The following is a 23178-nucleotide window of genomic DNA, read 5'->3' as shown; positions in this document are numbered from 1 at the left end:
ACGTCTACATTTAAATACAAATATATAATTATTCCTTTTGCTATTTTAGCTAGTACTGATTTCCTGACTCAAGCATCGTATGAAATATGAACATCATGGCTTATTCATAGTCTTCAAGTTTTGGTTGCTTACTCAACAGTTAAAAGAGCACAGACATCTTAAGAGGCTGGTTTATTTAGTTGAGGAAAAGAAATGGAACTAGGCAGGAAAGCAAAGCACACTTTGTGTTCCTTCATTTCTGGAAAGTGCTTTCTACATTGGTGAGACCTTATGTTACACTATAAAAAGAATTTTTCCCAATGCAAAGCTCAATGTGCCAGTCAAACTCTTGATCCTCTTATATAGACTTAAAGCTTTACAAAATCTTTAGTATTTTCTATGGAGAAAGTATAGAGATTAAAAAAAAAAATCAAAGTAACATAATACTCTTTTATTGCTTTTCAAGAATTAGGTAGCACTTAAAAGTACTTATACATGATAATGGCAGGAAGCAGGAGGTTAATTACAGAGACTCAAATGTTTTCTCCCATTTTAATTTCAAATATAAGAGTTGTGCGTAGTCTAGAATTCACAGTGAAGTGTAGCTGCCAATTTATGGTATATAATATTTAAAGGATCAATGATGGTTTTACTTATTATAATATTTAAAACCTATTTTCTCATCTGTACAGAAAAATGGAAAAATTATTTTAGAACATGATCATCTGATAATTATTTTCATTGTAATAGAAATCAAATAAAATTCTATTTTACCTACTATAAATCCAATGCCATGTGTAGTTCTTGCTTTTAAAAGCATAATTAAATTTAAAAATTAGGTGTGAGATATGTTTAGTTTACTGGAAAATGTTCTTTATTATCATAAAGGCAGAGCTTTCTTGAATGGAGGGTGGTTCCTGTATTTATCAAAATATCCTAATCTACTAAAAAGTTACTTCATGAAGCTAATTAAAACATCAGAAGAAATGTGTCTTTTGAGTAAATCTATTGACTTAGATTTTAGTCATGGCTTTGACCCTTATGCAAACTTTTTTTAACCTTTCAGAGTCATTGTTTATAGAACAAGAGCCACTGTACCTGCCTCTGAGAGTTAAGCTTAGGTTGGACATGACTCAGTAAGTGCCCTCATCTTGCATTCTCTTGGAGCAGTAGTGCAGCATAATGGTTATGGCCATGGGCTTTTGAGCTAGAAAACCCAAGGTAAAGGTCTAACTCCATCATTTATCACTTGTATTATCTTCAATAAACTACTTAATACATCATGTGTGTTCATTACCTTATATGAAAGTAAGGGTGATACTAGCTCTTACATCATAGGTTGTTAGAAAGATTGCATGAGTTAATTTTCCAGAGCGCTTGCTATAATGCCTAATACTTAGCAGGGAATACGTTGCATAGCTATTAGTTACACATCACTAGTATGTTGTAGCAAATACTAATAGAGAGATTGCTTTATCAAAATTTTAATACTTGGTATTAGAAGGTAAGTAATTTATCTGTTTTGGTGTGGGAGATTTAGAAAGATGTCTATTTATAGCAAAAATGAGTTACAAAGAAGAGTCCATTATGGGCTTAGCTAAGAAAATTCATTTCTTTCTAGATCTTTGTAGAGTTTTCAGTTTCTCCTATTTAAACTAAATTCCTCATATCACAACAAATTCAATATTTAAACATAGGAATTGTTATATAGCTTTGCTGATTTAGGTTGAAGTCTGACATCTCTGGATAGCCATTTATTTATGCTTGGTCTATGATGCTTTTTCTCAGTGAATTTATAAAAGTCACCCCTGACCTGGGTGACCCCAGATTTTTTAAGTAGCATCACATAACCCTCAGGACAGAGTACAGGCCAGACTCTTTCCTGAAGGAAAAAACTGGTCCAGTAAGTATCTGGGAATTCCTAGAAATACCCAACCCAGCTGAAGATCTTAGTCTTCAGCAGTGACCTTCAACTGTACTTGGAGATTCTCCCACTCATAGAGTAATTAAGTACTGTGTTCTTCTTGTGATAGGGCCATGCTACTACATGGAAAATGAGAGTACTGTACCACTACATGTAAATCAAGTATCCCTGACCCTCTGACCCTGCTGAATCAACCACATTGAGAGGAGCCTGCCACAGAGGGCCTCTGAAAGGCTCTACCCTGCAGGGTATCAAAGCAGAGGCTGAGACTCATAGCCAAACTTTGGGCAGAGTGCAGGGTATCTTATGAAAGAAGTGGGAAACAGTAAGACCTGGAGAGGACAGGAGCTCCACAAGGAGAGCAACAGAACCAAAAAATCTGGGCACATGGGTCTTTTCTGAGACTGACACTCCATCCAAGGAGTTGGAGACTACTTAGATCTCCTGCACAGATGTAGCCCATGGCAGTTCAGTGTCCACGTGGGTTCTATAGTAATGGGAACAGAGACTGTCTCTGACAGGAACTGATTGGCCTGCTCTTTGATCACCTCCCCCTGAGGGGGAAGCAGCCTTACAAGGACAGAGGAAGACAATGCAGCCACTCCTGATGAGACCTGATAGACTAGGATCAGAAGGAAGGAGAGGAAGACCTCCCCTATCGAACCCTCCTCCATTGCTGGTGGGAATGTAAACTTGTACAACCACTATGGAAATCAATCTGGCACTTTCTCAGACAATCAGTTATACTGCTACCTCAAGATCCAGCTATACCACTCCTAGACATATATCTAAAAGATGTTCAAGTACACAACAAGGACATTTGCTCCACCATGTTTGTAGCAGCTTTATTCGTAATAGCCAGAACCTGGAAACAACCCAGATGTCCATTAAAGAAGGAATAGATACAGAAATTGTGGCACAATGGAATACTACTCAGCAATTAAAAACAAGGAAATCATGATTTTGCAGGCAAATGGTGGGATCTAGAAAAAAATTATCCTGAGTGAGATATCCCAGGAGCAGAAAGACACACATGGTATATACTCACTTATAAGTGAGTACTAGACCTATAAGATAGGATAAACATATTAAAATCTGTACACCTAAAGAAGATAAACAAGAAAAAGGACCAGGGGTAAGATGATCAATCCTCACCTAGAAAGACAAGGGGGATGGACATTGGAAGTAAGAGAAAACAAGTAACAGGACAGTAGCCTACCATAGAAGGCACCTGAAAGACTCTACCTAGCAGTGTATCAAAGCAGATGCTGAGACCCATAACCAAGCCTTCGGCAGAGTACGGGGAATCATATGAAGGAAGCAGGAGTTAGTATGACCTGGAGGGGACAGGAGGCCCACAAGGTCCAAATATATCTGGGCACAAGGGTCTTCTCTGAGACTGTTTTTTCCAAAACCAAGGACCATGCAATGATATAACCTATAACCCCTGTTCAGACAGACATAGCCCATGGTAGCTCAGTATCCAAGTGGGTTCTCTAGTAAGGGGGACAGGAATTGTTTCTGACAAGAACTCAATGACTGGCTCATTGAGCTTACCCTCCCCCCAGAGGGAGGAGCAGCCTTACTAAGCCACAGATAAGGACATTGCAGCTGTCCTGTAGATACCTGATAAGCTAGGGTCAGATGGAAGGAGAGGAGGACCTCCCCTATCAGTGGACTCGGAAGGGGTCAGGGAGGAGATGAGGGAGGGAGGGGAGGATTGGGAGGGAAAGAGGGAGAGGGCTACAGCTGGGATACAAGTGAATGTATAAAATTATTTGAAAATAAAAAAAATATTAAAAAAAGACCTCCCCTATTAGTGGACTTGGGCAGGAACATGCATGGAGAAGAAGAAGGGAGGGTGGGGTTTGGAGGGGAGGAGGGAGGGAACTACAGGAGGGAAACAGTGAATAAAGTGTAATTAATAAAAATTAAAATAATAAAAAAAGAAAAATAAATAAATCGCTGATTTCAAATAAACATGCTCCTGGTTGGTGGCATACTACCTGTACCACCAGCTTTCCACCAGGGCTGTCTGAGATTTGCCATTTATTCCCTACCAGGGCTGCATCTCCCCAGGCCTGCTCTCCAGTCTCCTCATCAGACCTGTGTCTGGACTGCAAGCCTACTGGCATGGGCTGCACCCCAGCCATGCTTAGCACAGCAGCTTAAGCAAGAGCTGTAACACTTTGGTATCACCGTAGGCTTTGGAACAGCCAAGTTTCCACTGCCATGGGAGATCCCATTCTAAAAGAGCTAAACTGTAACACCTTGTGGAAAACCCTTCCACCTCTGGCCTATCGAGTGGGCCTTACCCTAAAGTGCTCCAGCGACTCTTGAGAGAAATGGAACCCTATTCTCCATCTGGAAGCCAAAATTCAGGCCCTCAATAAATGGCGGACAAGTTGTTCTAATTTTTTTCTACCTTCATTAGTTTGGGTAATTGATTAGGTAGAAGCTTTGCTTATAAGCCACATACATGAATAAATAAGTTAAGAAATTACAAAAATTATGTAATTAAACAGAGACATGTAGAATTTTCAGAAGTATATGAAATACCAGAAATTATCTTAAATATAAGTCATTATGGTTAGAAAGGCAGGAAATAAATCAAACCCCAAATTAGTAAATAATTCTACAGAAAAGAAAATAGAATATGAACTCTGTCAGCACATCAAAGAAATTATGATCAAATGAGAGCTACACCAGAAGTGCAAGGATGGTTCAAACACATACAAATTAGAAAGTGAAATGTATCACACCAAGACACTGAAGGGTAAAAAACATGATGATTATCTAAATACACACACAAAAAAAACACTAAATGAAATTTAATATAGCTTCATGATTAAAAAATCCAACAAGGAATATATCTTTTTTCATTTAATATAATATAATGATAAAATAATTATAATATAATTACATCATTTATCCTTTTCCTTTAATATTTGGAACCCCTCCCATCTTGTACTTCTCCTTACTCTCTTTCAAATTCATGGCCTCGTTTTCAGCAATTGTTACATGTATTCCTCAGTATAACCTGCTCAGTCTGTTCATTTATCCATTGGGTTGGGCTATATAATTATACACATTCACTGGTTGCTACTTTCTGTAATGGTCTCCATTTTTTGAAAAGCTTCCTTGATGAGGGATGAGAACAAAATTTCTCTGCGGGTATAAGGAAATATATTTAGAGTGTAATTAGAGATTATGCTGGTTTAGTATAGTGGTGGGTATATATTCTTCTCCAAGATCAAAGTTCTAGGTAGTCAATTAGTGTGGATTTCTGGTACCAGGATTTCCTTCTTGCTGAGCATGCATTAAATCAACTGGCTACTCCCTATAACCGGATCCCACAACTTCCTCAAACACAAACACCAGCTGAGAATCAAGTGGTCAAATACATGAACCTATGGAGTCATATTACATTCAAATCTAAAAATTCAGCAGTACTACTATACAAAAAAATAATAAACTAACTGAAAAATCAAGAAAACCATCCCATTCACAATAACTACAAATAATAATACACTCTAATACCTAAAAAGTAATTTATGACAAGTAAAAGCACTATGCAAAAAAAAAAAAAAACAAACTATATATCATTTTTCTGCCCCTCCCCTTTCTTCCAACTTGAAACAAGCTAGAGTTATCTGAGAAGAGGAACTTCAATTGATAAAAACTTTCCATCAGATTGCCTGTAGAAAAATTTACAGGGCATTTTCTTGATATAGGAAGGCCCATTCATTGTGGTGGTGCCATCACTAGGCTGCTGTTACTGGGTGGCATAAGAAAGTAGGCTGAACATGCCTGGGGGAGCAAGTCAGTAAGCAGCACTCCTCCGTGGCCTCTGCTTAAGTTTCTGTCTCTAGGTTTCTACCTTTGTTTTTTTGCCCTGGCTTCCCTTCATAATAGACCGTAATTAGGATGTATATGACAAATAAATTCTTTCCTCCCTGAGTTGCTTTTCGTCATCTGTTGCAGGATATTTGATATTATTGGGAGCCTCATGATTGTGAAGTGGAGAAAAATTATTTCTTGTTGTGGTGTGGTTCAGCTCTAGCACACACCTTTAACCTAAGACCTTTCTGTAAGCAAGAAGTAAATAAAGTCAACCATGGCTCAAGTTTTCAGAGCAAGCAACCAGTTGACATAAGAAAACACAGCACGGAGGGACATTGAGTTGTAGGGTTTTTAAGACAGTGTGGAGAAGGAGAAAGGCTTTTTCCTTCTGGAGATGTCATTGCATAGGAAGGTCAGCTGGGTGCTTTTTCTGCCTCTCCCAGGTTAGTAGGGTTTCACCCTACTGAGGAGCATCTGGCTCCTGAGTATTCATCGATAAAATTGAACATTTCACAAGACCATTCATGGAGAAAACATAGAATCCTTGCACAGATGTAGTCCGAGGAAGTTCAGTGTCCAAGTGGGCTCCATAGTAATAGGAACAGGGACTGCCTCTGACATGAACTGATTGGCCTGCTCTTTGATCACCTCCCCCTAAGGGAGGAGCAGCCTTACCAGGCCACAGAGGAAGACAATGCAGCCACTCCTGATGAGACCTGATAGACTAGGATCAGAAAGAAAGGAAGAAGGACCTACCCCATCAGTAGACTTGGGGAGGGACATGGGTGGAGAAGGGGGAGGGAGGATGGGATAGGCAAGGGAGGAGGGAGGGAGCTACAGGCGGGTAAAAAGTGAATAAACTGTAATTAATAAAAATTGTAAAAAGGAAAAAATAAAGATACTTCAATATTGTCAACAAATATTGAACATATTGGATTTTTTTTTTAAACAACAGTAATGGGGTTTTATCACAAGACTAGAAAGCAAACTAAGACAGTACTTATGAAAAAAATGAAGGAAATACACACACATGCAAAAAGCACATATCCATAGATTATAACAACACTGTTAAAATGTCCATTCTGCCTACAGATTCAATGCAATTTGTCTACAGATTCAATGCAATTTCCTACCAAAATATCAATGATGTTCTCCCCAGAATCAGAAGGAAAATAATTCTAAAAATTGTAAAGAACCAAAAGCAAACAAACAAAACAAACAAACAAACAAAAAAAAACCCTCTGAATAGCTATAATCATCTTGAGCATAACAAATGATGCAGAAGTATACTACTACTACCTGACTTCAAAAATACCTAAAAAGCTCTGGTCATCAAAATAGCATATTATAAGGACAAATATTTATAGATTATTGTAAGGAATTATGCTGGTTTAGTGGTTGTAGATTCTCCTCCTAATTTGCAGGAGATAGAGATCACTACAAACACACGTGCGCGCGCGCACACACACACACAGCCAATCAAAATGCAAACTGTAGAGCAAATTCCAAAGGATAAATCTACAAAAGACCCCCCACCCCTAAGGCTGGAGGAGCTCTGAAGAACAGTGGGTGGAAAGATTAAAGAGCTAGAGAGAGGGTCAGGGAGATTGCTGTGAGATTATGTGTCTGAGTATCATCAGAAACAACTGTGAAGTCTGAACATGACTACACAAACATGATCTGAAAAAGGATGGCACCAACAAACACGCCAAGCTGGATGGGGAAAATCCCACAAGTTCTGAATCCTACAAAAAGAACTACCGTCAACTTAGCGATGCTGGGTATGGGAAACTTGGTCTTCCTCAGGGAAGAACACACTAATGAGTTGTCCACTGCCGAAGAGGTATACCTGAAAACCTACAGACAAGTAACATATATGGTGTCAACTGGTTATTTATAGGACTAAATGTCTATACAAATACATAAATGCATGAAATAATAATTAATAAAAAAGGTCACGAATTTGAAGGAAAGAGGAGAGGCAAATATGGGAAGGTTTGGAGGAAGGAAAGGAGAGTGAGAAATGCTGTAATTAAATTACAATTAAAAAAACTCACAAAAAAAAGAGTATAGTTGTTTGCCCATGAAGAACACACTAACTGGTTACCTAGTAGCAAAAGGTCAGCCTTGAGACCATAAGCACAAGTAACACTATATGGTTACAGCAGGTTCTATAGGAATATAAACATATAGACAAATACACATATGCTTGAATAACAATTAAAGAAAAAGAGGCCATAACTTTAAGAGTAGGGAAGAAGAATACATGTGAGGGTGTGGAGGATAGGATGGGAGGAAAGAAATGTTGTAATTAAATTATAAAATCTCAAAAAAAAAAAAAAACAAAACCCCACAACAAAAATAAGTAGGTGTGAAGGAAAAGACAAAACCATCCGAGATCTCTGAATCGGTAAGGAGCTTTTGGAAGAGACACCAGCAGCAGAGGAAATGAAGCAAAAGGAATTCTATCCGAACTAAACCCTCTGCTCAGCAAGCACCATAAGAGCACATGTGCAGTTTCCACGGTGGGAGAATACTCAACAGATAATCTACCTCATAATCAGCCACAATTTATATTAGCAATTGAAACCATTTTACAGTAAGACATAAACTAAAGAATTAATCTGATTTTAAAATAGGCAAGAGACATGAATAGAAATTTCTCAAAAGAAGACATATACATGGCTAACAGATATATGAAATGTTGAAAATCACTAATTATCATGAAAATGCAAATAACCGCCACAAAGAGCTGGAGCCAAGTGTAGTAGGCCTGTAATCTAGTAAACTAGTCAGTTGTCTGAGACAGGAGGATCAGGAGTTGTTAAAGGCCTGCCTGGGCTGCAGAGTGAATTCAAGGCCAATGATGTCAACGTAACACTGTTTCAAAAGAAAAAATAAAAAAGAGAGCTAGGGCCGTAGCTCAGGGGCAGAGTGCTTGTGCAGCATGCATAATGCCCTAGGTGAAGTGTACAGGACTTGAACAAAACAAAATAGAGTCCAAATGAGATAGCATTTCACCCTGAATAAAACAACTATTGCCCAAAATTCTGAAGATAACAAGTGCTGTTGCAGATAAAAAAAAGAAAGAAAGAAAGAAAGAAAGAAAGAAAAAAAGAAACCTTGCATGAGGATTGCTAAAAATGTAAACTGCTTCATCCATTACAAGCAAACAAACAAAAACAAATGAAACAAACAAACAAACAGTACACTGTCCCTCAAGAAACTCAAAACTATCAAATATTCTGGTGTTAAGTGGTACCAAAGGAATAACCTACACTCCTAGGTTTGCTGTACTCATAATATCCAGGATAGGAAAATCACATTGGTTATGAATGAGAAAGAAAATATGGTATATGTATATAACAATGTTATTTTACCATAAAAGAATGAAATTCTACCATCTGTGCCAACATGGATGTAACTGGAAGGTATTATGGTAAGTGAAGTAAGTTTGTGTTCTTACTCTTATAGAAGCCAAAAGCATGTGTGAAGTGAGATAGAATGAGGTTGGAAAACAGGTATAAAATACATGTACACTTGAGAAATTGGTTCTACTGTTCTGGAACCTTGTACAGCCTACAAAAACTTTTGTATTTTAAATCACCAGAAAAGTAAAAGCATTCCTAACATTTCTATGTTGTTTGCTTCAATGGAAATGCCAGTTACCACAATTTGGTCATTACATATCATCTATGTATCAAGTTACAACAGAACATCCCATAAATATATATAAAATTATAAATCAGTCAACAAGAAAATAAAGTCATTTCCATTTGTACATGTTATTTTTGGTAGGTATTTAATAAGGGAGAAGAAATGAAAAGGTTCAACTTTAACAAAGTGAATGGTCATCCTATTAAGGATAGACAAAATATGTATGAAAATGATGATGAGGACCTAAAAGATTCATGGGGATCCTGAACAACTTAAGCTCTGCCTCAAAATAATAGTAACTAAAAATAAGAGGACAGGAAAATATGCAGCTTAGTGTCAGACAAATTGCCTAGTATGAATGATTCCTAGATTCAATGTTCAGTTACCAAAAAGCAAGATAATGACATTTACTTCTTAAGATTATTAAGAGGGTTAAGACACTACCTGATACAGAAGACAATATAATCATTATTGATACTGGTATTGGGCATGAAGACAATATTGCCACCATATGCTCAGTAAGACTTTGAGACATAACTAACCCTAGTGGGAAAGTTATTCACACAGCAATGTGAATTGTTTAGCATTGGATTTGACCCAGTCATGTCTGGAGACAATAAAGCTACATGACATATTCTCTAAAGACAAAAGGGAGAGGTCACATTGAGAGTGCGAAAGAATTCTTCATATAGCATACAGCTATGGAAAGTATATGCCTTAGAATAGGATCTTAAGAGAAAAATGTAAATATCACCAAATGTTAGTTTATAATACATAAATGGCATCTAATATATTAATGTATTTTAATATTTAGACATAGTATAAATATATTTAAGCTTTAAATGTGTAATAGAAAGCAAAACTGAAAAATTGACGGAGAGTTTGCAATAGTGATAAAAAATTTGCTTACACTGTACGTGCTATTACTCCTGGGAATTTTTTCATAGGTGAAACAAACAGTGACATAATGAAGACAATAACTAAACAAGTGAAATCAGCATCTTGTCACTGTACTGTAGACATCAGGGAAAGTCAAGGCTTGTTCGTCATGGCAGGCACTAGAAAACTTTTATAATATTAACATGTATAATTATAAAACATTCCTGACACCTTATCACTGAAAAAAAAAAGCAAAATTGGAAATTTCTACCACTGGAGAAAGTTCAGCATGTTTTATCTTTATACACAGTGCCTGTGAATAAGGCTAAGTAATTATAGATGTGACAAAATGGATAAGAAAGTTTGTGGATGTTTATGAATAATCTGAGCATATTAAAAGCATGGATGGTTTTTAATCATTGAGGTTCATAAAGAAATAGTCAGAGAACAACTGACAGGAATTGTTTCTGCACCCTAATGCAGAGTACTTGTGTGTTCTCATTGGTTCATACCCGGAAGGGCACAGAACTTCAGTAAGAAGCATGACTTGAATGCCACTCATATCTGGGTGTCATTTACATAGGACTCTAAATTTTCGCCTGAGAGGTACCCCTGTGACTGGTTAAGGCTTTAGAGTAGAGGTTCTCAACCTTCGTAATGCTGTGACCCTTCAATACAGTTCTTCATATTGGTGACCACAGCCACAAAATTATTTTAATTGCTGTAATTTTGCTACAGTTATGAATCATAATGAAATATGTTTTCCAATGGCTTTGGGGTGGGGAATCACTGCTTTAGAGGCTGTTGAGTAGAATTAAGGAATTATGTAATGAAAAGGGCATTGACTTTGGAGGAACTCGAATCTTGTATTATGGATGCCAATTTTGAGTCTTCCCAAAAAATTGTATGGTAGAAAATAATGGGGTCTCTAGTCTGGAAAGTTGAAGATGATTTCATGTCCTAACAATGAGATTAGTATTTTTAGGAAAAGGCAAAGGGACTATGTGATTGAAAGTGGTCATCAAATGCATTGACCTTAATCTTCTGAGTCTGTAAAATTATAGCAGATTTTTCTTTAAGCCATAAAGTCTACAGTGGTTCTCTTATAACAGCCTAATTAGTAAATATTTAAATAGGAAGACAAATTTCTAAAGGATATGAGACATTCACATTGATATGAAGAGATTTCTTAGCTAAACTGCTCTATTTTACTAAGTAATTTACATTATTTGTCCTCCCACAAACCCAAAATTTCAAGGACATAAATAATACAAGCTGCATACTCAATGAGGTCTCTAAATGCTTATCTTTCATCTGCCTCTTTGTTATCTTGCCCATTTGGTTCTATCCTACACTCTGGATTGATCTGAATATCATTGTTTTCAACACAGCAATATCTACGATATGGTATCTATCACCCACTAGATCTATCTAACAACTATCTACCTATCATCAATCTAGCATTTATCTATATCTACCATTTATCATCCGTCATTGATCTAAATGTATGTATGTATATGTATTTATCTATCTATCTATTAATTATTTATCAATCAATCGCCAAAAATATCTGTTGAGTATACATTTAAGTGTCTAGCCAAGTTAATAAGTGTGGTAGAAACAAACAAAAGTAGGGGATTTATTTATTCCTTACCAATTGGGGTAAAAAAAGATGATGATGTGACTTCAAGCAAAAGACAACTTTGATTTAGAAGAGTAAGGGTGGGGATAATTGCTGAAATAGAACCCATATAACTGAGAACTGAATTTCTATGAGAGTAAGACAAAAACATACATTTTTCTGATAAACAGCTGAACAAAAATATAAGTTAAGGCAAAGAAACCATTTTCCTTAGTATTTAACTCCAAAGGAAATTTACTACATAGATTTTTTTTATGTTGGTGTTAGCACAACAACTTCCTGGCTGTCACCCCACTTCACAATCATTCTGTTACATTGTTCTGTTTAATGGTTTCTGTTTGGCCTCATTTTCCTGAGGCCAGAGATGATATTTCAATGTTTCTGAGTTCATTTGGAAGTGGGCGAGTTCAAGTGAGTAAGGGAATGGACACCCTTAACAGCAATTTAAAAAATTCCTTTTTCCTTGAGGGCACAAATTCAAGTTCAAGCCCAACTCCAAGAAACAATTTCTATGAAATCACAATTATGGAACCCATAAGGTTCAGGTAGCTTTTTAAATTTTTTTCCTCATTCTTATTATTTATTACAATGTATTCACTTTGTATCCTGGTTATAGGCCCTTCCTACCCTACTATCTGATCCTAGCCTATCAGGCCTCATCAGGACTATCTGGATCCTCTTCCTCTATGGCCTAGTTAGGCCACCTCACCAGGGGGAAGTGGTCAAAGAGCTGGCCATTGAGCCAATGTTAGAGACAGCCTCGCCCCCCCTTACTCGGGAACCCACATGGAGACAGCTGCCCATGAGCAGGGGCTCTAGGTCCTCTCCATGCATGGTCCTTGGTTGATTCATCAGTCTCTGCAGGGTCCAGGGAGCTTTATTAGTGAACTTGAGTCAATGAAACAGAACTGAGTACATGTATGACATGTGAAATGCTGGGCTTAACCTAACACCAGCAAAATAAGCTTATTAAAAATAAAAACAATGAATATGAGATGAGAGAAAGTGTTCGCATGCCCAGGTTATGTCTCCAACTTTAATAACTACATTTATAATTATATAGCCCCAGGAAAGGAGCATGCTGTGACTCTGTGTCCCAAAGTTTCAGACCCACAACTGATCATCTTGACTCTCAGAGAAAGAAACAGAACAGCCTTGCTCCCTACACACTTATTGCCACAGAAACTTGGTAAGTGTATCAAGGAAGAGCCCTGAGCACTGAATGACCTCTAAGCGCAGGTTTCCACTCCTTCTCACTCTGACCTAATCTACAAAATTGTATTTTACTTCCCCATAGCACACTTACTTTATTGTTTTTGACTGCTACTCTTACATCCTCTTATTTTCTTATGAAAACATTCCATTTCTGTTCTCCTTGGCAGTGGGTAGAGTCTTAATCCTTCTATTGTTACTGCTTTTCCAGTGATAGACCCTGGTATTTTTCTGTACTTTCTTATAAAGAAGTGATAGAAAGTTTAGAGAGGGAAAACTTTACAACTGATGCTATATTTGTTCTGTAATTATCACTGATTTCCTTCTCTGGCAACCAACTTATACCTCTTGATCAAAATCGAGCTTATCAAACTCTAGCTACTCAGCTGGTGAGAGGCCTCCTGTGATAGCTGCCGTTTGCACAGACTGCCGCTGAAGCCACTCTGCGCTCAATGAAGAGCTCTTTGCGCAGATCTGCATTCCAGCTTTGCTCCTCAAGCCAAACCTTTACATGGACTCAGCATGCTTGAAATTTGAGGTCTACCCAACTTTTATGAGTTAATCTGAGTAAATTATTTACTGAGAATTGATGAGCGAGGGGGCTATAATCAGGATACAAAATGAATAAATTGTGAAAAAGAAAAAAAATTTAAAAATTGGGCCTTAAGCCTAACATCGAAGCTAAATATTTTGAATGTCGTTCAAAAGCTCTTTTTGATTTTAGATATCAAATCACAGGTTTCAGCATACTTAGATATTTCATTCATGAAAATTTATAATGAGTTATCATTATAAGACATAAAAGAGTTCCTGTTTAGTTAAAATGTGTTTTTCTACAGTCCTGATGAAAACATTGCAATAGACAATCATACTTTCACATTTACGGAATAAGATTTGTCATTGAGCTATTATATCAAACTATTATAGCAAACAAGCTAAAAATTTAATATTTGGGCATGGCGTACATTTCTGTGGTCTCAGTGCTCAGGTGCCAACGGCAAGTGGATCTCTGTGAGTTTGAGGCTAGCCTCTTCCATATAGTGAATTATAGGCCATGAGGGCCACAGAGTGAAAAACTGCCTTTACCAGCTCATTGCATTCACGGCCATCATATTACAGGAGATCATGTCTAGTCTCTTAGCTTTGTGGATGTGGAAGGACATTAGCCCAGCACAGCCTTTGTTGACATTGTAAAAGCCTCTTACAAAAGTAATTCCCAGAGAATAGTTTGGATCTTTTATTATATAAAAAACACCACACTTTTTCTATTCCAGTAGTCTTCTGAATGACATGATCTTATATCACTTTTTCAGGAAAGTAACAAAAATGACAATTAGCACATGCTCAGGGGTGAAACACTGCCTGTTTCTCCCTTCAGATCTAAAAGAAGGCTCAGCCACATCCCCTCAGCCTTGTACTACAGGCTTTCCTCAAGGTAGCTAGGCAAAAATAATTTACAAAACTAAATAAATTACCTAAGATGTATCCAGCTAGGAATGGAAGAGATAAGACTTGCTGTAGTCACAAATTATAAGGCCTTGAACAGATACAATTCTAAGGGTGTGGGGTCTTTCAATGGTGACTGGGCAACTTACCAGTGCTCATACCTTTAAAGAGAAATGACTCTGCTTTCTGCAAGAGCCATTAACCACCAATTGCGAATAGTTCCTCAGGTAGGGAACAAGACATGTTAAAATAAATAGATAGATAGATAGATAGATAGATAGATAGATAGATAGATAAGCAGATAAATAAATAAATAAATGAATACATAATACATAGATAAATACATAAATAAATAAATGGAGAGATGATCCATGTTCATGAATAGCAACGCTTGCATTATTAAGACAGGATAATCTCCAAATTGCTTGTACATTTAATCAACTGCAATCAGAATCCATGATGTGTTCTTCCCTTCAGCAATAAACATTGTGATTCTAAAATTCATAAGAAAATGCAAGGAGCCAAAGTAATGTTTAAAAGGTATTAGACCAGCATCCTAATTTCAAAACTCAGTGCAAAAGCTGCCTCTAGTAAGTCACTGTGGTACCACTACGAGGCCAGTTACTGTTCATCAACAGGACAGAGTTCGGGCTTAAATTCACAACTAACTGGTTTTTAACAGGATGTTAACCCAATATTAACACAATAAGGAAAACGATAGCTCTGTTTCCCAGTAAAGAGTGGCATGAAAACTCAAATTTACTCAAAATATACTAAAAAAAAAAAAAAAAAATAAAAAAAAATAAACACCTAATTTGACCTTTACCACACACAATTTATAAAAACTAATCCAAGCAGGCCAACAGTGGTGGCATACCTTTGATCCTGATATTCAAAAGGCAAAGGTAGGAGAATCTCCATGAGTGCCTGGACAGCGAGGGCTGTATAGTGAGACCCTGTCTCAGAAATAGGAGTGTGGGGAGAGGAAGAGGAAGAAGAGAAGGAGCAGGCAGTGGGGGAGAAGGAAGAGGAGGATGACAGGAAAGAGAAGGAAAGAGGAGAGGAAGATGACCAAGTAACAAAATGAGACACTAGAGGCAGATCTTTAAGACTGGGCATGTGTGAATGTATGGACCTCAACTAAAGAGATATTATCTGAATTTAGGAACTGGTGATGGTTATTTATATCAGTAAACCATCTCAAAGGAGGACTCTCCTAGCATGAAAAGTACATCTCAATGAAGTTCACTAAGTAATTATATCTCAGATAAATCATATAAAATTTATCTCAAACATAAAATAATTAAAACAAGAAACAAAAGTAAGTTAATATGTAAATTATGTGCTGGGAAGAAACGTTTTTTGTTTGTTTATTTGTTTTGAATTTTCCATTGGCTGTGATATAACATTGTAAAAACCTAATTTACTTTACTAACTTTCCTATTTTATAGAAAGGAGTATACTTAGGAAAAGTGAGTTGTGAAGAGGTAATCTTTTCTGGCAAACTGAGAGCTGGAGTTTCCTGCGGGGAAAGGACATTGATTAATTAAGGAGAATAAATCATTTGCTAGAATGCTGAAATCTGTCAATATTTAAATTGAGAGTAGAATGAGTGAGTTAATGTCACTGCTCAGGCTTAACTCCATGTAGTGGTCAACTAATTGCAACTATTTATAACTGCCTCTGTCATTGTTTTGATTATTCATCTCAGACTTGGGAGCAACACTGGACCCTATCTGGAAGCTACTTCTTCAGCATGTGGGCAAGCAAAGACAATTTTAGAGCAAAACTAATTAAGATATCTTGTCATTTTACTACAAGTGGTATTTTTACTGAATTGGCTAGATTTCAAAAAAAGTTTGAATGAGATTTTTCACTCTCCATTACTTTGATATCATTATGATTCCATTCTTTTTCTCTGGTTTGTTCTCTCTTATTTCACTTCTCAATTTCTGATTCCTGGTCACCCAAAATTTTACAATTCACATTGATAACATTAACTAAACTTCCGACCAATATTTAATTTACTTTGATAGTTAGCAGTCATGTCATTAAAGGGAAAGGCTAAAATTCTTAGCTCGATTCTACTTCCTTTTCAGCATAAACATAAATCCTGCTCCAAGTAACCTAAAAAGATCTTCTACGAGTGGACTGAGGTTGGGTGTCCTCACACAGCCACGTCCAAAACTAGTCTTCTACCAGCTGCTCACGGCAGCTTAGGCAGCCGGGAGGCCAGGGAGCCCAGCACAGAACAATGGCAGGAAAATAAGAGTTCCCTTCACTCCTTAATTCACATGCAAGTGAGGTGCCAATCAAGTGCTGACAAGCATGGAAAAACCAAAATCAAAAGTGGGTAGAGACATGCTTTAAAAAGGAGCTGTTTTCACACATTTCTAAGTGATGTTTTTTAATGGTGGCTGTGAACAAACCACTAAAAAAATAAAAATGAGCAGATCCTAATATTCTATCTGTTGAGACAATTCAGTGAAGCTAATGAAATGTATTGACTCAAATCCTTGCTACACTTTATAAAAAATACGAGCTCTCATGTTTTGGTTAAGGGAAACAATCTGAATGTGATGTGTTGAGCCCTGCAACCACAGCAGTGAAATACGCTGAGGTAGGCGACGGACATGGACAAGGAACGCCAGCCCATTCAACAACAATAGTGATGACGATGCTACTTGGTTTTATAAACTGATTAGCACCTGGAAAGACAAGAACAAAGCACAGTGAAATGGTCAGTAAGCAATGGAATTATTTCAACCAACTAGCTCTGAAAGACATAATGGAAATGTCAAAACATGAATTGAAATATGAAAATTAAAGAAAAATTAGCCTAAGAACTCAAATTCTAATCTGTAGGATGCACTGTCTGGACATGTCTTTCCAAATAAATTTGGTAAGCAAATTGTAACAAAGATTATTAATTCCATCATATAGAAAATTAAGTATCTAAGACAGAAATTTAAGTCTTTACGCTTAGATAAGATAATACAAATACAGACACATTATTTTTCAGAAATTATTATCAATTGAAAAGACTGTCTTGTCTTTGATGGCTACATGTTGGATTAAATGAGAATGTTTTATCAACACCTGTTTTTTCTATGATCACAGACAGTTCAGACAAGGGGATGTTTGAGTTTTACTCTACCACAAGAGCAGGGGTAGTGAAAGGTATACTTTTGTTACTGTGTTTCTTGTGGTTACAGCCAATTGTGCCCTGATCTCATGAGGCTAAACTTGGTAAAGTTGCCCTGTGAGAAATATTACCGTAAAGTGAATACTGGTTTTGAAAATCAATCTTTACTATTGCATGTTCTTCCGGAGCAACTTAACAGTTTAAGATAAAATATGGTAATCAATTATGTTGTTTCCAAAAACAACAATTAACAGAACAAGGACCTACCACAATTTTGTGTTCCAAGCTTCAAAGTAAACACTTAAAATTTTAAACTAGAATTTTACACAAATTTTAACTCAGTAAAAGGCAAGACACATTACATAAGGTCTTCTTGTGTGGTATACAAACAGTAAACACTATAAAATTGCATTAATTACATTTATTTTTAAACTGTATGTGGCATATAGTTTAAAATAAATGTTAACATTTATGACTCAAAGAAGAAGAATGTTAACTTACGTGATAATAGTAGATAATGATTTGTACAGACTCAAATATGATGGTATAACCTGAGGCAGAGACAGAGTCAAAGAGGCCTATGGTCTTTTAAGAGGGGTAAATTTTGAATAACTTTAAACATTTTAAATTACTGAAAACTAAAGAATTTCTGTATGATGTGTTCTAATGTACCACCAACAAAAACTATACCATAATTTAAGATGTATACATTATAATGTTAATCTTCATATTTTTATATAGTTGCTATTAACATTTTGAAAACATGCGAGACAATTTCATATATTACACATAGGTTGAAATATCCTGAGACAGCATTTGTCAACATTTGAAACACTAATACTTTTCTTTTAAGAATATTAATGATAACAGAAAGAATGTTAGCTTTAGAAAAAAAAAAAGCCATCTTATATGCATTGCAGAGCTTGTTTTTCCAATGCTTTCACACAGCATTTGAAACAGAGACATAATAAACTTATATGTTTATTATATATACGAAAATGCAAACCTCACTGGTACACAATTCAATGCCTGTAGTGACTTTTTAAGCTGGGACCACTCTTGCACTGTTGGCACTGTCTATATCGTCCTACATTACACACTACAATAATTTGTTGCACAAGTATTAAATCCATGAAGTTGAAGTGATAACCATTAATATTTTAAGACCTAAACAAGGTGTGTTCCATTCAATAGACTTCTCAGTTCTGCTTCTGCCTGACAGCTCCACAGAGGTTACATTATCTTCTCCCCCCATGCATGGCCTCCTGCAGTGACAGCAGACTACAGAAGCTGACCCTTACTGGGACCATCTTGTCTCTAGGACAAAGCTCCTTTTAAACTTCTTACTTACTAGTTACTTCCTGTGCTGGAGAAAAACTTTAGCTCAGCTTGTGATAATTTCACAGGCCCTGAGGACCCTGACCCTAATGGCCTCAAGGTCAGAAGTCAAGTCTTGTTCTGAAACATCTGTGTGCTTTATATTAAAGTGGAACAAAAGTGGAGAAATATCCACCAGTATGTTGCAAGAACAACAGGCAAAACAGGACTGACACATTGGTCATCTGTCAATTTTTGCATCTTAAGTTTATTTTTAAAATAGCCTTAAATACACCCTAATCCCAAATTTGATTTACAAAGTTTTTTTAAATAAATGATTGTAAAATGAAAATGCAAATTATGTTTCATAGAAATAAGAAATTGGTGTCTCAGGCCTTTTTACACTTTAAGTTACTCCGTAAGTTTAAAATGTTAATTTTAAAGTAATTTAATGGCCTACAAATAAAAGCTTTTTATAGCTACAAAAATGAAATTATTTACCTGTATCTCCAGATATTGGAATAAATTATTTTAAAACATTGCATTTTTCTCCAAATAGCCGTATTAAAAATAAAACCTACACTAATGTGTTTAAAAGCTCCCTTAAGATATCTGTATAACATAATATACATGAAAAATAAACAAAATCCATAAAGATACTAATGCTTGCAAACAATATCTAAATACTGAAGTCAAATTAAGAAAGAAATGACAAAATACTTTTTGATCATAGCATGACATAAGCATTTAGACATAGGGCAGCTGCTATTCTCAGGTGTCAAGGAAGAGCACCATGCTCATATCTAAATCATAGGCAGCCAAAAAGGCACAGAAATGTATTTACAGAACTTCATGCCAAAATTTAAAAATTAAAAGTAGACAATGAATATTATGCTTCATTTAATAAGGCTCATGTCAGTTGGCTTAGCTTTAACATTCTCAGATATACTTTCTTTTCTTCGAGGCAGGGTTTCTCTGGGTAGCCTTGGCTGTCCTGGACTCACTCTGTAGACCATGTTGGCTTCAAACTCACAAAGATTCACCTGCCTCTGCCTCCCTAAGTATGGGGATTAAACACATGTGCCACTGTGCCCTGCTTCAGATACACGTCCAACAAACTAACCTTTCTGTTATAGTAAAGGAACTGTCCTTGAATATGTGGGTGATGGACACTATAAAACAAGTCTTCATTAGTGACTCTATAGGCTGAATCATCATCTATAGGGACAGTGGCAAAAACTGTGTTATCTACAGTACTGTATCCAATACAGATTAAGTCCCAGACATCTGATGATTGTTCCTATCATGTACACCCAATTTTAACTCTTTTTAATATCTTTTTTATTTATTACAATTTATTCCCTTTATATCCCAGCTATAAACCCACCTTCATTCCCTCCCCAATCCCACCCTCCCTCCCTCATCTCCTCCCATGCCCCTTCCCCAGTCCACTGATAGTGGAGGACCTCCTCCCCTTCCATCTGACCCTAGCCTATCAAATCTTATCAGGACTGTCTTTTATAGTCTTCCTCTGTGGCCTGTTTAGGCTGCTTCCCCTCAGGGGGAGGTGATCAAAGAGCCAGCTACTGAGTTCATGTCAGAGACAGCCCCTGTTCCCCTTATTAGAAAGCCCATTTGGAGAATGGACTGCCACGGGCTACCTCTGTGCAGGAATTCTAGGTTATATCCATGAATGGTCCTTGGTTGGTGTATCAGTCTCAGAAAAGACCCACAGACCCAGATTTTTTGGTTCTGTTGCTCTCTTTGTGGAGCTCCAGACCCTTCCAGGTTTCTTTATCTCCCTCTTCTTTCACAAGATACCCTGAACTCTGCCCAATGTTTGGCTATGAGTCTCAGCATCTGCTTTAACACCCTGCTGGGTAGAGTCTTTCAGAGGTCTTCTGTGATAGGTTCCTGAGTGAGCTAACCCAGAAGCAGGAAGACACACATGGTATATACTCACATATAGATATTAAACATAACATAGGATAAACACACTAAAATCTGTTCACCTAAAGAAGCTAAGCAAGGAGGACCCGGGGTAAAGTGCTCAATCTACATTCAGAAAGGCAAATGGGATAGACATTGGAAGAAGGTGAAAATAAGGAACAAGACAGGAGCCAATTTTAACTCTCAAAATTCAGAATATTTAAAACTGCAAAAATTGTTGTGATCAAGCACAGAATGTGAGTTCACAGTAAGTGAACCTTTCTGATATTTTAATGGTAAACACATAAACCCTGATGTAGTATAAAATAATGAACAGTACACATCAAGGTCAGTTAAAAGAGACTAAAATGATACCAAGGGTCTGGAAGTTTTGAGTTCTTTACAGATAATATTAATCGTATACAAATAAAACAGAAAATGTACACCTGAAATGTACAGAAGTTGGCATGATAGTGTTAAAATTTATATGTAAAGGAAGAACAGGCAAAAACCACTTCTGGTTAACAATATAAAGCTCTGTTATACTCAATGAAATTAGAATACTCTTTTCAAAAACCATACCAGTATATACTGGACATATTTGATCAAATTTAAATTATTTTTTTGTACAATATATTTTTGAGGTTTTTTTTTAAAAATTTATGTTTTATTAATTACAATTTGTTCACTTTGTATCCCAGCTGTAGCCTCCCCCTTTGTCCCCTTCCAGTTCCAGCCTCCCTCCCTTTTCTGCTCCCACACTCCTCCCCCAATCCACTGATAGGTGAGGTACTCCTCCTGTTCCCTCTGACCTAGCTAGCCTGTCAGGTCTCCTCAGGACTGGCTGCATAGTCTTCCTCTATGGCCTGGTAAAGCTAATCCCCCTTCAGAAGGAGGTAATCAAAGAGCCAGCCACTGAGTTCATGTCAGAGTCAGTCCCTGTTCCCATTGCTAGGGAACCTACTTGGACACTGAGCTGTCATAGGCTACAAAAGTGCAGGGGTTCTAGGCTATCTCCACGCATGGTTCTTGGCTGGAATATCAGTCTCAGAAGAGATCCCTGTGCCCAGATTTTTTTGGTTCTGTTGCTCTCCTTGTGGAGCTTCTGTCCCCTCCAGGTCTTTCTATTTCCCCCTTTGGAAATCAATCTGGCACTTTCTCAGACAATTAGAAATAGTGCTTCTATATAGATCCAGCTATACCATTGCTAGGCATATACCCAAAATATGCTCATGTATACAACAAGGACACTTGCTCAACCATGTTCGTAGCAGCTTTATTTGTAATAGCCAGAAGCTGGAAACAACCCAGATGCCCCTCAACTCAGGAATGGATAGAGAAATTGTGGTACATTTTCACAATGGAATACTACTCAGCAATTAAAAACAAGGAAATCACGAAATTTGCAGTCCATTTTGGGGTTGGTTAACTACTACCATTCATGGGGCCTGCCATGGAGTGTGATACCCAGTGTCACTTTATTAGAGAAAACTAAACTTTCCTGTTCTTAGCAGGTATCAGTTGCAAATAGCTTCATGGTTATGGGTGGGACTTTGTGTCTCCCTCTCTGTCTCACTGCTGGAACTCTTCTGGTTGGAGCCTGTGTAGGCCCTGTACATGCTGCTGTAGTCTCTGTGTGTTCATGTGCCCCTCAGTCCTGTGGTGTTTGGAACATGTTGTTTCCTTAGAGGCAATAACCCAACTGCCACCACTGGACCTTAAAATTTTTGAAATAATTTCAAGTAATAATATCAAGAGGGAAAAAAGGGGTATAAAGGGAATGCTGGTGCAGTGGCACATGCCTTTAATTCCAGCACTTGAGAGATAGAAGCAGGAAGATCTCTGTGAGTTCAAGGCCAGCCTGGTCTACATAGCAAGTACCAGATCATCCTGGGCTGCTTAGTGAAAACCTCTCTCAAAACAAAAGCAAAACAGCCCTCTCATCTCCCTGAAACAAAACAAAACACAACACAATACAACACAACAAAACAGAACCTGTAAGGAGGCTGAGGCTGAGAATTCCAATTAGAGTTACAGGGCTGGAGAGATGGTTCAGCTGTTTAAGAGCATTTTCTGTTCCTGCAGAGGAGATTGGTTCAGTTCCCAGTACCAACAACAGTTCGCTATCAACTGCCAGGGTAATTCTTTGACATATTCTGGTCATGCAGGAACGGGCATGCACATGATACACGTATATGCAGGGAC

At 37.2% G+C, this 23178-nt stretch overlaps 1 protein-coding gene across 3 annotated transcripts in view; it reads right to left on the bottom strand.

Moving 5' to 3' along the window:
• The window catches only part of Fam172a (family with sequence similarity 172 member A), a 440570-nt gene that overhangs the window by 162288 nt on the left and 255104 nt on the right, over window positions 1-23178 (bottom strand). The gene's annotated exons all lie outside the window — the stretch shown is intronic.

The sequence above is a fragment of the Psammomys obesus genome, unplaced genomic scaffold (assembly GCF_907164565.1).
Source record: "Psammomys obesus unplaced genomic scaffold, mPsaObe1.curated_primary_1811, whole genome shotgun sequence".
NCBI classification, from domain to species: Eukaryota; Metazoa; Chordata; class Mammalia; order Rodentia; family Muridae; genus Psammomys; species Psammomys obesus.
Note: the sequence above shows the minus strand (reverse complement) of the source record. Positions and strands in the feature narration are given on the sequence as shown.